This window comes from Elaeis guineensis, chromosome 9 (genome assembly GCF_000442705.2).
Source record: "Elaeis guineensis isolate ETL-2024a chromosome 9, EG11, whole genome shotgun sequence".
In the NCBI taxonomy this organism is placed as follows: domain Eukaryota; kingdom Viridiplantae; phylum Streptophyta; class Magnoliopsida; order Arecales; family Arecaceae; genus Elaeis; species Elaeis guineensis.
The window spans coordinates 63,908,345-63,921,977 of NC_026001.2; the positions used below are offsets into that span (position 1 = coordinate 63,908,345).

The following is a 13,633-nucleotide window of genomic DNA, read 5'->3' on the forward strand; positions in this document are numbered from 1 at the left end:
ATTGAAAATAGTTACCTTATATTGCTATGCTGCTCCAATGAATCTGCCTCAAAAGTTAAAAACTGGGGAGGATATCCAATTTAAGGGCCGATTGGTGTTAATTTCAGGCAAAAATTTCTGTCCTCAGTTTTTCACTGTTGATTCTGATTCTTATCTTTTAGGGGAATCTATGGAGGTGGCATATAAATGTTCTTAATAACCAAAAGCACCAGGGATTTGGAGCATTGAGTAAATAAAAACTCAACCTTCCTGCTATTCCACTTTCGCATCTTTTTGTCTGTTGTTAGGACTTTCATCTTCATTGTTCAAGCTGTCTGCACTCTCGTCTTTTCCATGCATCATTCATCATGTCTTGGACAGTTCTTCCAGGTCTCAGAGAAACTCGCCTGCTCAAGAAGTTCATCTGCAATTGCATTAGATAGATTTTATGCAAAATATTCACTACGTGGCTTCATAACATAAAATGAGAGAACAAGAAGAAACTTAGAGACCTGAGGAAAAAGTTCAAGTTAAACAGTTATCAGAAAACATTTTGAAATTGAGCATTACGGTAATAAACTAATATGGAAGAGATTAGAATCTTAGGGTCATAAATGCATTATGGACAGATATCATTAATTTCAATTTAGTTGATTGACAAAAGCAAACAACAAACACTGTTAATAGAATGTATAAATTCTGAAAAGAAAAATTGTTGTTTCTGAGACTTGGACATACTCATCATTTCCAGAGTCGGGATCAGGATGTTAGCAGTTTGGGAAGCTTACCTCTAACATGGTACTTTATAAAATCTGCTTAAGAATGATTTATTTGTGTGTTTGAGGAGTTCTATGAAGGTAATTTCTTGGTGCATAGGTAAAATTTAAATTATGCTGATCCCTACAAACAAAATGGTAGGCTGCATGGGGAAATTCAGAGCCATGAGCTTGTTTGATCAAGTTTTCAGAATCACAGCCAAGGTTTTGAAGCATGAATTCATTGGGATCATCATCAATGGTATGCTAAGGATGCATGTTTTTATTATTCCAAGTGGATTGAGATCAATTCTTAAGCTAAAACGACCGATTTGCTACTTCCACAGAATATGTGGGCAAAGGATCTAACCTTAAACAGACCCACAAATATTTAAACGAGTCTCAGGAGAGGACTTGGTTATGATGTTAAACTGTAAGTCATCACTTTGCCTCCTAGGGTATTTGCTGGCTTATTTGGTATAGTCACTGGGTGTTGGTACTAGAAACCTAGCTTCAAATCTCACTTTCACCCAATTTTGGATGGGCTTCCAACCTGTTATGGTTCTCAAAAAAGTAAAAAAAAGAAGAAGCATGTCAAACTGCTACCCGATAGTTTGGGTATGCCTACTAACATTGAGAGTTAAACCAAACTGCCTTTGAACTTTTGAACATTTTTTTTTGGCCTTGTGATAGAGAAGATAGCTTTGCCATCGACAGTCATCAAAATTATGATCAGAATTATAGGTGAGTTACAATGGAGGAGATAGGGGAGTTCCCAACAAAGAGAGATTTCTCTCTTCCTGTAGTTTGTTGATCATCTTCAGTGCCTTCTCATGTACTTCTCACTTAAGACCAAAGACCAAAGCCAGACTGAAAAACCACACTCTTCTTTCAATTTCCCCTACTTCCATTTTGCTGACAGTGAAGACCTCACACAGTGCTTATGCTAGATGTTATTGATACATAAAAGCGAAACAAGGTTTCAGAGGTGACTGATTCCCCATCTCACTTGGGGTGGAAATCGAATCGAAATCTCGATGCTGTCTCAATTTGCATCCCACAAATAGAGCTTTGGATTTTGGCCAGTTCGGTGGTTTAGCTCCAAGTTCCAAGGTATTGGTCAATAAACTAGCTGCACTCAACTAAGCCTCAATTGCAGACTAGTTGGGGATAATTACGTGAAGCGTTTTCCTCTGTTCTGCTTTGTTTAAGGCCATACTTTTTGAAACATGATATCAAGTCCTTACTACTCCATTCCATATAATTTTTGGTCTATTTCTAACTCTCTTTCCTTCTACATATATCAGATCACTCCATACTATGCACCTCTTGATCTACCCAAAGGTGATGGCCAAATTGGCACTTCTCATCCTCAGACGAGCTGAGCAATAGCCGAAGATGGCCAAACTGGTGCTCCTCATCCTTGAACAAGCCGAGTAGAGGCCAAATGCAACGGCTAAACTAGTGCTCCTCATCCTTGGACGATCTGAGCGGAGGCCGAAGATGGCCAAATAGCACTCATCTTTGGATGAGTCATACAGAGGCCAAAGACAAAATCGGCTAACCCTCTGGGGTCCGACTTCCACTATTTGGGGAACTTTATGGACAACCACAAAGCAAGCAATAAAGATGAGATTGAAAAATGAGTTTTGTATTGAAGGAAAAGAAAATTTACTTGGAATGATCGGACCAACTACAAAATTAGTTCGGTCGAAGTCGAAGAACATTAAGACGATCCGACCACAAAATCTGATCATCCATTACTGAGCCAGAGTACAAAAGCAAGAAAGAAAAAAGAAAAAAGATTCTAGTTTGGGGCATCGATAGGGGCATTGGGCTTCTCATCTAGAGCATCGAGTTCCACCAGCATGATCACAAATGGAGGCTGGAGGCAGCTTCAGTGACCTCGGTTGGTGCATCCTCAGTGCCGCCCAACCCTGCTCTCTCTTCGGCGATCGTTTCCTCGTCGTTGTGTCCACCTGGCTAAGGTTGAGGTTTGGGAAGAGGCCTTGAACCTTGGCCTTGCAGTCCATGAAGCCCTCCAACTAAGACTCAGCTACAAACTCCAACTTGGCCACTAGAAAGTCGTTCGAAGAATGAAAATCTTGGACTGCCTCGACCTTCACAGCCTCAAGCCTTTTCTCTCATTAGGCAGCCGCTGTACGGAGGGCATCAGTTATCCGAGCCGAGGCTTGAGTCTGAACATCAACGACCTCGGCCTCTAACAACCTAACCTTGACCTTTAAGGACTTGACTTCCCTATTGGCTGTCGCCTCCAATTGTGAAGCCTCGGCCGCCTTCTTCTCGACGTGAACAGCCTAAGCCTCGGCCTCCTCCGAGGTTTGTCGGGCCACCTTCAAGAGTCCCACGAGGTGGTCCACGTGGTGGACAAGCTATGAAAGAGATCGGGTCTGTCAAAAGAAAGAAAAAAAAAAGAAACTTTTCGAACTAACCCGAAGAAGGGAGTCATAGAATTCCTTGACGTGGTATTCAAATCCTTCCACATCAATCACCTCAACATCGGCTAGGAGGATGGCGGCCCAAAGTATTTCATGAGCAACCCAATTATTTGTTTGGCCCGACCTCCGATCCTAAACATCCTGCCTGAGTTCCGCAGGGGACATTTGTAGAGCCGAGGCCAAAGCATCGACTCAACGAGGAGATCCATGGGAAGAACCCTAAGGTGTCGCTACACCTTAGAGGGAAGAAGAAGCAAAAGGAGGGAGTTGTTCCTCTGAGCAACTAATCCCAAGGAAGATGCCCCCCTCCTCAGAACTAGACCACAAGCCAGTGCCCATGGAGAACTGGCCGAGGACTGCCTTGGCTTGGCTCACTTGGGGGCGGGAGCACCATCCAAAGGTTTCTTCCTCTTCGCAAAGCAACACAACTCTTTGAGTTCTTCAGGCTTCATGTCTAAAAAGCAAAAAACCACCATCAAAAAGAATTGAGGTGAAATACAAATTACAAATATCGGCACTTACCCTGAGACTTGGCCAAGCTCAAGCCAGCCTTATATAATGTCTCATCGGAAAGGAGCATAAGCAGAGGAGAGGTACAGCTAAAAATGAACTTCAAGACTTCCTCCTTGGCATCTGAGAGTATTGGAGCCTTGTTCGATGACTGCCGAGACCGACCCCATGAAGTATCGAAACCCAAAGACTGCTTAATCGAAATAACAAAATAATGCTCATTCCAACGATCGCCGAACGAACCAGATGGCTCAGGGCATTCTGATCCATCCTGACAGCAAATCGGGATAGTTCGATTGAGCAAAACAACACACTAGAGGAGGGAGAGAAAAAGAGAGGAAGAGAGAGAGGGGAGGGAGACAGGAGACGATACCATTGGAGGCCGACGATGGCCCGCTAAGGCTGTCAGAGGGCCGCTGAGGTCTCTGTGGCTAGGCATTGCCCGATAGGGCATTTAATCGAGCGAGAAAGAGAGAGGGGAAGTGATGATATTGGAGGAAGGTGCAGCCGAAGGAGAGGTTGCCAAAGGATGTTGGGTGGCCGCTGTGGCCAGCGAACAGCAGAAAACATGCGGGTGGAGCCACGACCGCGAAATAGGTGCGACCACCCTAGTTCACTCATTGACTTTTTTCAAAAACAAAAATAAATAATGAATCTAGCAATGGGTTTACCGACCAATAGACCCATTGCCGGCTTCATTATTTGAAGATTTTTTAAAAAAATCTAAGAAATAGTAAAGCCAGCAATAAGTGTGCTGGCTTCATTTAAGTGAAGCCGGCACATCCATTGCCTACTTCATTGTAACCGGAGTTTTTAAAAAAAATCATGAAATATACTTGCGGCATTGAAGGCTGCAATTGCACCATCTGACGGCCACCACGGCCAACTGGAGGCCCTCGGACAACCTCTTCGGTGGCTTTCCTTCCCTCTTTTTTTTCCTTCCCCCCTCTCTCTCTCGACCGAGGATTGATGGATGATGCGGAGGCCTTGGTGGCCCTCTGAACATGCTAGTGGCCTGCCTGTAGCCACCACCGACGTCTTCTTTAGCCATACTCTCCTGTCCTTCCCCTTCTCCCTCTCCTTCCCCTCTTTCTCTCTTTTCCTCCTCCCGGTTCCCCTCTCCTCTATGTTAGTTTGCATCGATATGGATCCGTACCGACCCATACCATCGATCGATCGGTATGGACTCCGGTACCAAGTCCACCAACTTTGGCTCATTCTAATTATGAATAGAGGAAGGAGCACCTTAAACAAGATGTTGTCCCATCTGAGGGGAAGCATACTACCATCCGACCTCTTTGGGGTGTTCTTGAATGAGAAATATGCCCAAAAGAGGTGGATGGTCGGCTTATAATAAGAAAGAAATAGTGAGAAAGGAAGGCCACTATAAGGTGTTATGAGTTCGGCACCACACAACAGGAAGCTATTTGGAAGACCTCTAATAAAAAAATGGAAAGATAACCTAAGGCCGGCTTTCAAGGACTCTTCGTAGAGTTTGACCTGACCTAAAGGAGGTCTAGCTATCTAATCGTCTGGACTAGCGAGCTCCAATATGAATCCCAGAGGAATCTGATATTGGAGACAAACGACCTCCAAGTCATTGCGAGTGAGGATAGAGGCTACTCGGAAGGAGCCAAAATTTGGCACCTCCTTGACCTTGGAGCACTCTAAGGAGCACTCGCTACAAGACCGAGGTCCCCAATTAGATGGATCCCAATCAGAAGACCAACTACTTGGCGATGAGCTCGAGATGCTCATCTTTAGCAAAATCTAAAAAATAGAGAAGAGAAGGAAAATTAACCTACAGCAAGAACAATCTAACAGCCCAATGATCAGACTTCAGGGGCTTGAGCTCGGAGGTCGGATCTAGCCAAGGACAATCGTGGCTATCGATTGAGATTTGTTGGAAATCACCCAAGGACTCCATCTCTCTCTTCCACAACAATGGAATTGTAAAATGATAAAGGTGAAACCTGAGGAAGGGAGCACCTATTTGTAGGAGCTCGAATAGCTCTGATCTGATGCCAATTCATGTAGCCACCATTGACAATTGCCAAGTGGTGGCTCAAGGATGGCCGTAATCAAACCCGCACATATTCACATCTCCAATGGCCTAGATCAATGGTTCGAAGAGATATGACACATAATTTGTGACACATGGTAGATTGCTACTGATGCCTGAGTTTGGTTGCTGAAACACATTAATCAAGCTTGATAAGTCGGCCTTGGCTCTAAGTTTTTACTCTCTTCAACTTATCTTGGCTCAAGCTCGGACTCAAGAGTGGGGTGCAAGTGTTGTGGACCTCCACCTCGACCTTGGCCGACTTGATCCTTGGATATGACCGAGGTGAGTCAGGGTTGGCTACCGCCAACCTGGCAAATTTGAGGAGCACGATCCCAATTTGGCAGGTCACCCCAATTTAGCAAGATGGCTAGTTCAAGTGGTAAATCCTCACAATCGCGAAAAGGCCAGATGAGGAAATCCTAACTGTCAGGATTCGATCATGACGCGAATAGCAACATTAGCTAGCTTCATGTCCCAAATATGGAGTGCGATCATCACTAGCAAGATCCATGTGCACTTTTCGAGAATGGCCAGTCCCCCTGAAGTACATGATCTTACCCATCCTCTATAAATAGGGGGGACAAGGGGATCCTAGGTAAGTTCTCGAGAGTCTCAAGATGCTCCAATAGATCTCTCTCTCATCATTCTCTGATTTTCAGCTGACTTGAGCATCGGAGGGTCCCCATCAGAAAATCTTTCGATCAGGAACTTTTGTAGGTCCAGCTCCAGCACTTAGGAGATATCTTCTTCAGCACCTCATCTCTAGTCGAGGATCCTTTCACCTCATCTCTGGCCAAAGACTCCTGCACCTCACCTCCTTCCGAGAAGATCAAGTCCAATCTCATCGACTTGGGATTTGGCAACAACAGTCATTTTTGTATAGTATCACTAGTTATGCACCAATACAGAACTCAATGAGAAAAAATATTTAAATACAATGAGCCACAAAAAATAATAAATTAACTATACAAAAGTGGTAAATGTGGCTGTATAAAAATAATAAACTATAGAATATATATAATAAGAGGAAAGAAATCAGAGAAAAATATTCAAAGATAATACTGCTGGTTGTGATAAATTTTTTGATAGATTTTTTTGTTTGCTGAGATCATAGTTGACTCTTGATTATCGAGATCTTGGCTTGACTCTATCCTTCTTAGCTTGATTCTATGAGATCAATATGATTTTGGCTTATTCTATCAAATTTGCTTGAGATTCATGGGATTCTAACACTTCTCCTCAAGCTGGTGAATAGATGTCTTCCATTTCCAGCTTGTTAGTAATTTTTTGAAATCTTGTCATAGGTAGTCCCTTAGTTAAAACATCGGCCAGCTGACTATCTGATGGCATATAAGGAATACTAATCAAGCCACTCTCCAACTTTTTTATGAAATGTTTGTCTTTTTCAATGTACTTAGTTCTATCATGTTGAATAGGATTATATGCAATGTTGATAGTAGATTTGTTATCACGATACAATCTCATAGTTCCTTATCTCTTAATTTTGAGATCATCCAAAATAAACTTCAGCCACAAAAGTTTACAAATTTCATGAGTAATAGCTATAAATTCGGCTTCAGCACTAGACCTTGCAACTATATTCTGCTTTTTACTTCTCCATATCACCAAATTACCTCCTAAAAAAGTGCAATAGCCGGACGTCGATCTTCTATCTGCTTGAAATCCTGCATAGTCCGTATCCATGTAGGCTTCTAGAGTCAGTTCTTTTTTTTTTCTCTAGAACAAAATTCCCTTTCCTTGTATGGCTTTGAGATAGTGAAGATTTTATAAATTGCTTGCAAGTGTTTCTCCTTTTGATCATGCATGAATTGACTTACCACACTCACTGAGTAAGCTATATCCGGCCTTGTATGGAAGAGATAAATTAATCTTCTAACAAGTCTTTGATATCTCTCTTTATCAACTGCATTGCTTCCTTCCATCCATCTATTCTATGGTTCGGATCAATAGGAGTGCTTGCTGCCTTGTTGTCGAGATTCCCTGTTTCTTTAAGTTCTAGCATATATGTTTTTGGAGATATGAAAATATCCTTTCTAGGTATGCCACTTCAATACCTAGAAAGTACTTCAGCTTCTCAAGTTCTTTGATTTCAAACTCTTGAGCCAGATATTTTCAAAGAAATTCTTTTTTAGTTGCATCATTTCCAGTCACAATGATATCATCTACATACACCAGTAAAACTGTAACTTCACATCTTATTCTTCTCTAATGTATTCATTTCCTCTTGTACAGTCTTAAGGATGTCAATTGAATTTAGGGTAGTGAGAAAGCTTCTGTGTTGTGGGGATAGTCTATGGAAGGACACAAACTATGAAATTGGATGTTGGGTGCATTTTCTGATGGCTTTTCTTAAAACAATTGGTAGGTTCAAATCTTGAGGGATAGATTCCTTAGGATTAGACTTGTTGATAAAGGAAGAAGGGGGGATAGTTTTTTTATCTAATGCTGGTTCAGACTTATGGACTTGTATCAATTTTAGAATGGGCTTCTTCCTTCTTGAATACTATAGTAGTTCAGATGGTTTCGAGTCTGGTTGCTACTGGTGCCCTTCCTGGATAGTGATATCAGATTTTGATACAGGTTGGCAAGAAACAAAGGATGGTTGAGATGATGTAGGTTGGCAAAAAATAGAGAATGGCTGAAATGATGTCTAAGGCTTAAAAGAAAAAGCCAACTGAGTACCACCGAAATCACCAAAGAGAAATCCTCCCCATTCCATATCTTCTTTTGAACTTTTCCCTGAAGATAGGAATGTGGAGGTCAGAAGAATGATTCAGTTTCACTAAAGGTGACATCCATGGAGATAAACACCTTTTGGATTGAAGGATGATAACAATTGTAGCCCTTTTTGGTATTTGAGTATCCCATAAACATCACTTTAAAGCTCTAGGATCGAGTTTGCCCCTATTTTGTTGGTGAACATGGACATAGGAGATACATTCGAACAATTTAAGTGGTAGGATATTGGAAAAATGAAACTCAAGATGAAGTTCTGATAATATCTGAATAGGACTTTTATTGCCTAGGAGGTGAGAGGATACCCTATTTATCAAGTAAGCTACTGTTAGAACTATCTCTCCCCAAAATCTTTTTAGAACATTAGACTGAAACAGAAGTGTTCGGATAACATTGAGTAAGTGTCTATTTTTCCATTCAGCCATCCCTTTTTGTTGGGATGTGTCAACACAAGAAGACTCATGGATAAATCCCTCTTTCTGAAAGAAAAAGAGTGTGATTAAAACAATCCCTTGCATTATTAGATCTAACTCATTTTATAAAGACTCCGAACTGAGTTTTTATCATATTGTGAAAAATAAAAAAAAATATTGCTTACTTCAGACTTCTCCTTCATTAGATATAGCCATGTAGTTCTAGTGCAATCATCAATAGAAGGCACAAACCACTTAGCCCCAATGAAGTTAAAAATTTTAGACAGGCCCCAAACATCAGTATGCACTAAGGAAAAAGATTGAAAGGACTTTATGTTACTTAAAGGAAATGACACACGATGGTGTTTAGCAATTTCACAAGTGTCACAATGGAAACTTTCAACAGCAATATTTTTGAAAAGTAAAGGAAACATGATCTTGAGCAGCTGAAAAAGTGGATGACTGAGATGAAAGTGGTGAAGCCAAATTTCAAATTTGTTTGAGCCAGAATTAATAGAAGAAGCACTTTACGAATAGCGGGAGAGGGTTAACTGAGTATCTTTGTCCATAGAACCATTAACTTCTTCAACATAGTAAAGCCCATTCTGATCTTTAGCAAATCCAATCATCCTCTCCTGGAAAACACAATGAGTGGGAAAAAAGGTTATCCGATAGTTTAAGTCTTTGGTAAGTTGATGAATGAAAAAAAAGATTGGTAGCTAGTTTAGGAACATGGAGCACATTTTGTAGATAGAGGGAAGGAGTCAAATTTATAGTGCCCCAGCCCACAATGATTATAGAAGAACCATCAACAACAGTAATTTTCTTATTCCCTGGACATGGTTTATAAGTTTCAAATTTAGTGAAGTTATGTTGTCATATAATCAGTGGCTCTGGAGTCTATGACCCAAGAGTCAAGTGGGCAGAGTTGTCAGCATTAAATATTTTAGAAGCAAGCCATTTACCAGATTGAGCCAATGAACACGAGCTAGATGAATTAGAGAGGGATTGGTTTTTCTTGAGAGATACCTTCCTTGTTTGTGAAGTTGGCCTGACTTTTCTGCTATCCTTTAAATCCTCCATTCTGATTAAGGATTTGTGCTTTCCCATGAAGCTTGAAACATTTTTCTTTTATATGCCGGGACTTTTTATAATAGGTGCACCAAAGTCCATCTTGGTTGGACTGTTTAGAGGAATGATTATCAGTGGTTCTATCACCCTATCCTTGCCCAAAGTTATTAGACTTCATCCCCAGCCTTCGTAGAGACCATAACTGAGCCTTCGAAAGTCCGTGATTCCAGCATGACAGTCTGCCGACTTTCCTCAGCACGTATGATGGAGAATACTTCACTCAGTGATGGTAGCTATTCTTTCCCAAGAATATGAACCCTAACTTGATCAAACTCCACATTGTCCTGCAAGAAATTCAAAAATCCAATCCTGTTCCACCAAACTCAAAAGGGCTTTGGTATCCTCACTACATAGCACCTTACTATCTTGATAATGATCCAATTCAAGCCAAAAACCATTCATCAGGTTATAATATTCCATAATCGAAAGAATACCTTTCTTGGTGATTGAAATCTTCATCTTGATCTCATAGATTACTGCGGCATCCTGCATCTTGGAGCATGTTTGACGAACCATTTTTCATATATCTCTGGCAGTAGGAAGAAACATATAGTTCTTACTGATATCGGGTTGCATTGAATTCCATAGCCAAAATATGATCATCGAGTCTTCCTCATCCCATGCAGAAAACTTTGGATCATCAGCACTAGGTCCAACCTCATTCAAATGATGAAGTTTTCCTCTCCCCTTAAGGTTAATTCTTCCTATCAAGTCGATAGGAAGGATTCATGTTTTGGAGCTCTCCATTTGGTCCATTCGGTAAAGATCCAAGTTGGTCCAATAGAATTATTGGTCATAGTTTCAAAGGTTTCTGATATTTTCAGAAGATCAAAGAGACAAAAAAATCAAGAAAAGAAATGACCAGATATGAATGGCAAAGATAGAGATAACTGAGGAAGATTTGATCGGCAATAAAGGCACGACTAGGAACAATCGGCAATGAAGACCGATAACTTAGCAATGAAAGCTGAGGAAGAAAAAAAGGCCTAAGGACGAGAGCTCTGATACCATGAGGAAAAATATAATCTTATTTTTTATTCCTTCCAAGTATGGGTCAATATTTAAATACAATGAGCCACAAAAAATGATAAGTATGACTATACAAAAGTGGTAAGTGTGGCAATACAAAAATAGTAAACAACTATAGAATATATACAATAAGAGGAGAGAAATTAGAGGAGAATATTCAAAAATAGTATCATTGGTTGTAACAAATTCTCTTGATAGATTTTTTTGTTTGTCGAGATCATAGTTGACCTTTGATTATTGAGATCTTGGCTTGATTCTATAAGATCAATATGATTTTGGCTTATTCTATCAGATTTGCTTGAGATTCATGAGATTCTAACACTCAGTATGCACTGATACAAACCAATTTGGCCAAAACATAGTGGCATAGCAGGTGTCAACATTGCAGCATCCATATAGGTTCTGCCATGCTGGTTTTGCATCAAAATAGTATGATACTGGTGTTACCACCCCGTTCTAGTGGCATTTAAAACTATGCTTCAAAATGTAGTGCACAACATCAATGACTTTAGATATGGACATTTTAAGTATTGTTGCATAATAACCTCCCTAATATGGTCTCCCTTCATGCACCATTCAAATAACATCTGTAACAAGCTGCAAAGTATACAAATTTCTCGTCATATTTTAATTTACAAGTTTCTTGATGTTGAAATTCATCAATAGCCATAACAAAGTCTTGGAATTATCTTAACTAAATTTTTCAGCAATTAATGGTTTAAACTCTTTAATGATCTTCATCTTATCTTCATAAAATGTTAGCGTAGTGGACCTCCTCCTCAGCCTTGGCCAATGTGGTCCTCGAATATGATCGAGGAAAGTAAGAGTTGGCTATAGCCGATTTGGCAAAAGTCGAGCATGATCCTAGTTTGGCAAGTCGCCCCATCTAGGCAAAATCGCTATTTCAGACAGGCAATCTTCACAATCATGGAAAGGCTAGATAAGGAAACCCTAACTATCACGATTCAATCATGCCCCAAATAGCAACTATTAGCTGGCTCCACATCGCAAATGCAGAAGCATGATCCCCGCCAACACAATCTGCATGCACTTTCCAGGAATAGCCAGCACATCTAGCATATACAACTCTTATTGGCCCTCGATAAATAAGGGGGAAAAGGGGACCCTAGGTAAGTTCTCCAGAGCTTAAGATGCTCCAATAGTTCTTTCTCACTATTCTCCAATTCCCAGCTGACTTGACCATCAAAGGGTCCCCACCGGAGAACTTCTGGTCATGGACTTTCTGTAGGTCCAGCTCTAGCACCAGGGGGATATCTGCTTCAGCACCTCATCTCTAGTCAAGGATCCTTTCACCTCCTCTCCGACCAAGGACTCCGTCACCTCACCTCCTTCCAGGAAGATCAAGTCCAACCTCATCGACTTGAGATTTGGCAGCAACAAATTGACACTAAAGGAAGGGCCCCTACATCCACTATGAAAACCCATTTTGAGAGAGAGAATACTCCGCTATAAGGCTATGAAGAGGAACTTCAAATGCCTCCTGTTGCTCCAATGGAGCATGACCCAACGATGCTCAGCAAAAAGTTATAGCGCCTGATCTAGTCCAAGCACGACCATATCCTCAACCTACACCGGCTATCTTCGATGGCCAGTTCAACAGCCTCATCTAAAAGTTGTAGGCCTTAACTACTACAGTACAAGAATGCAACAGGTCACTGCAGCTCAACCTGCATCCAATGCCCTGCACCGAGATCAGGCTAGATCGGCAACCAAACAATCACCTCCTCTAGTTTGAGGTAGGGGCACAGCCGACTCAGCTGACCTGGGAGCCTCGATCGAGGATAACGTAGGTGCTCACCAACTCCACAATCAAGGAAGGACTCCACCCCGAACACAACCTCTTTCCTGGGCATCAAGATCCCTACACTGTTCAGGATGCTGAGGTAGAGAGGAGATCTAGGAGATGCAACAGTAGATCAAGGCACTGCAAGATCGAGCTTAATAGAACAATGTGGAGCTCGACTTCAACGTCGACCCCCATTCACTAGGATGATTATGGACAAGCCGATCCTATCACAGTTTAAGATGCCACAACTGGAGTCATATGATAGGACCTCGGATCTCATCGACCACTTGGAGAGCTTTAAAGCTCTGATGCTCCTCCATGGAGAAATGATGGAATTCTCTAGCAGACGTTCCCATCCACTTTATGGAAAGCCACCCAATACTGGTATTCGAGCCTTTAGCCTAGCTCGATTAACTCCTTTAAGTAGCTTGGCCAACTATTCGTGACCCACTTCATCAGTAGTTACCAACAGCATCGAGGCTCGGACTCTCTTATTAGCATCAAGCAGTGAGAGGATGAGTTTCTTCGGGAATACATTAGTGACTTCAATGCCGCCACCCTCGAAGTATGCAATTTGGATCAATCAGTGGCTATGATTGCCCTAGAAGGTGGGCTATTGAAGAATAATTTTCTTTTCTCGCTCGAGAAGAGGTACCCTAAGGACTTCCACCAAAATGTTGGCGAGGGCAGAAAAGTATGCAAATGCAGAAGAGGCATGGGCTTGGCAT

General features: G+C 41.4%; 1 protein-coding gene across 1 annotated transcript in view; it reads right to left on the minus strand.

Moving 5' to 3' along the window:
* Positions 1-249: 249 nt before the first annotated feature.
* The window catches only part of LOC140851658 (uncharacterized), a 90,894-nt gene continuing 77,510 nt past the window's right edge, over positions 250-13,633 (minus strand). Inside the window, exon 3 of the transcript XR_012134374.1 lies at positions 250-386. The gene's annotated coding sequence lies outside the window, so the exon portion shown is untranslated. The remainder of the gene's footprint in view (positions 387-13,633) is intronic.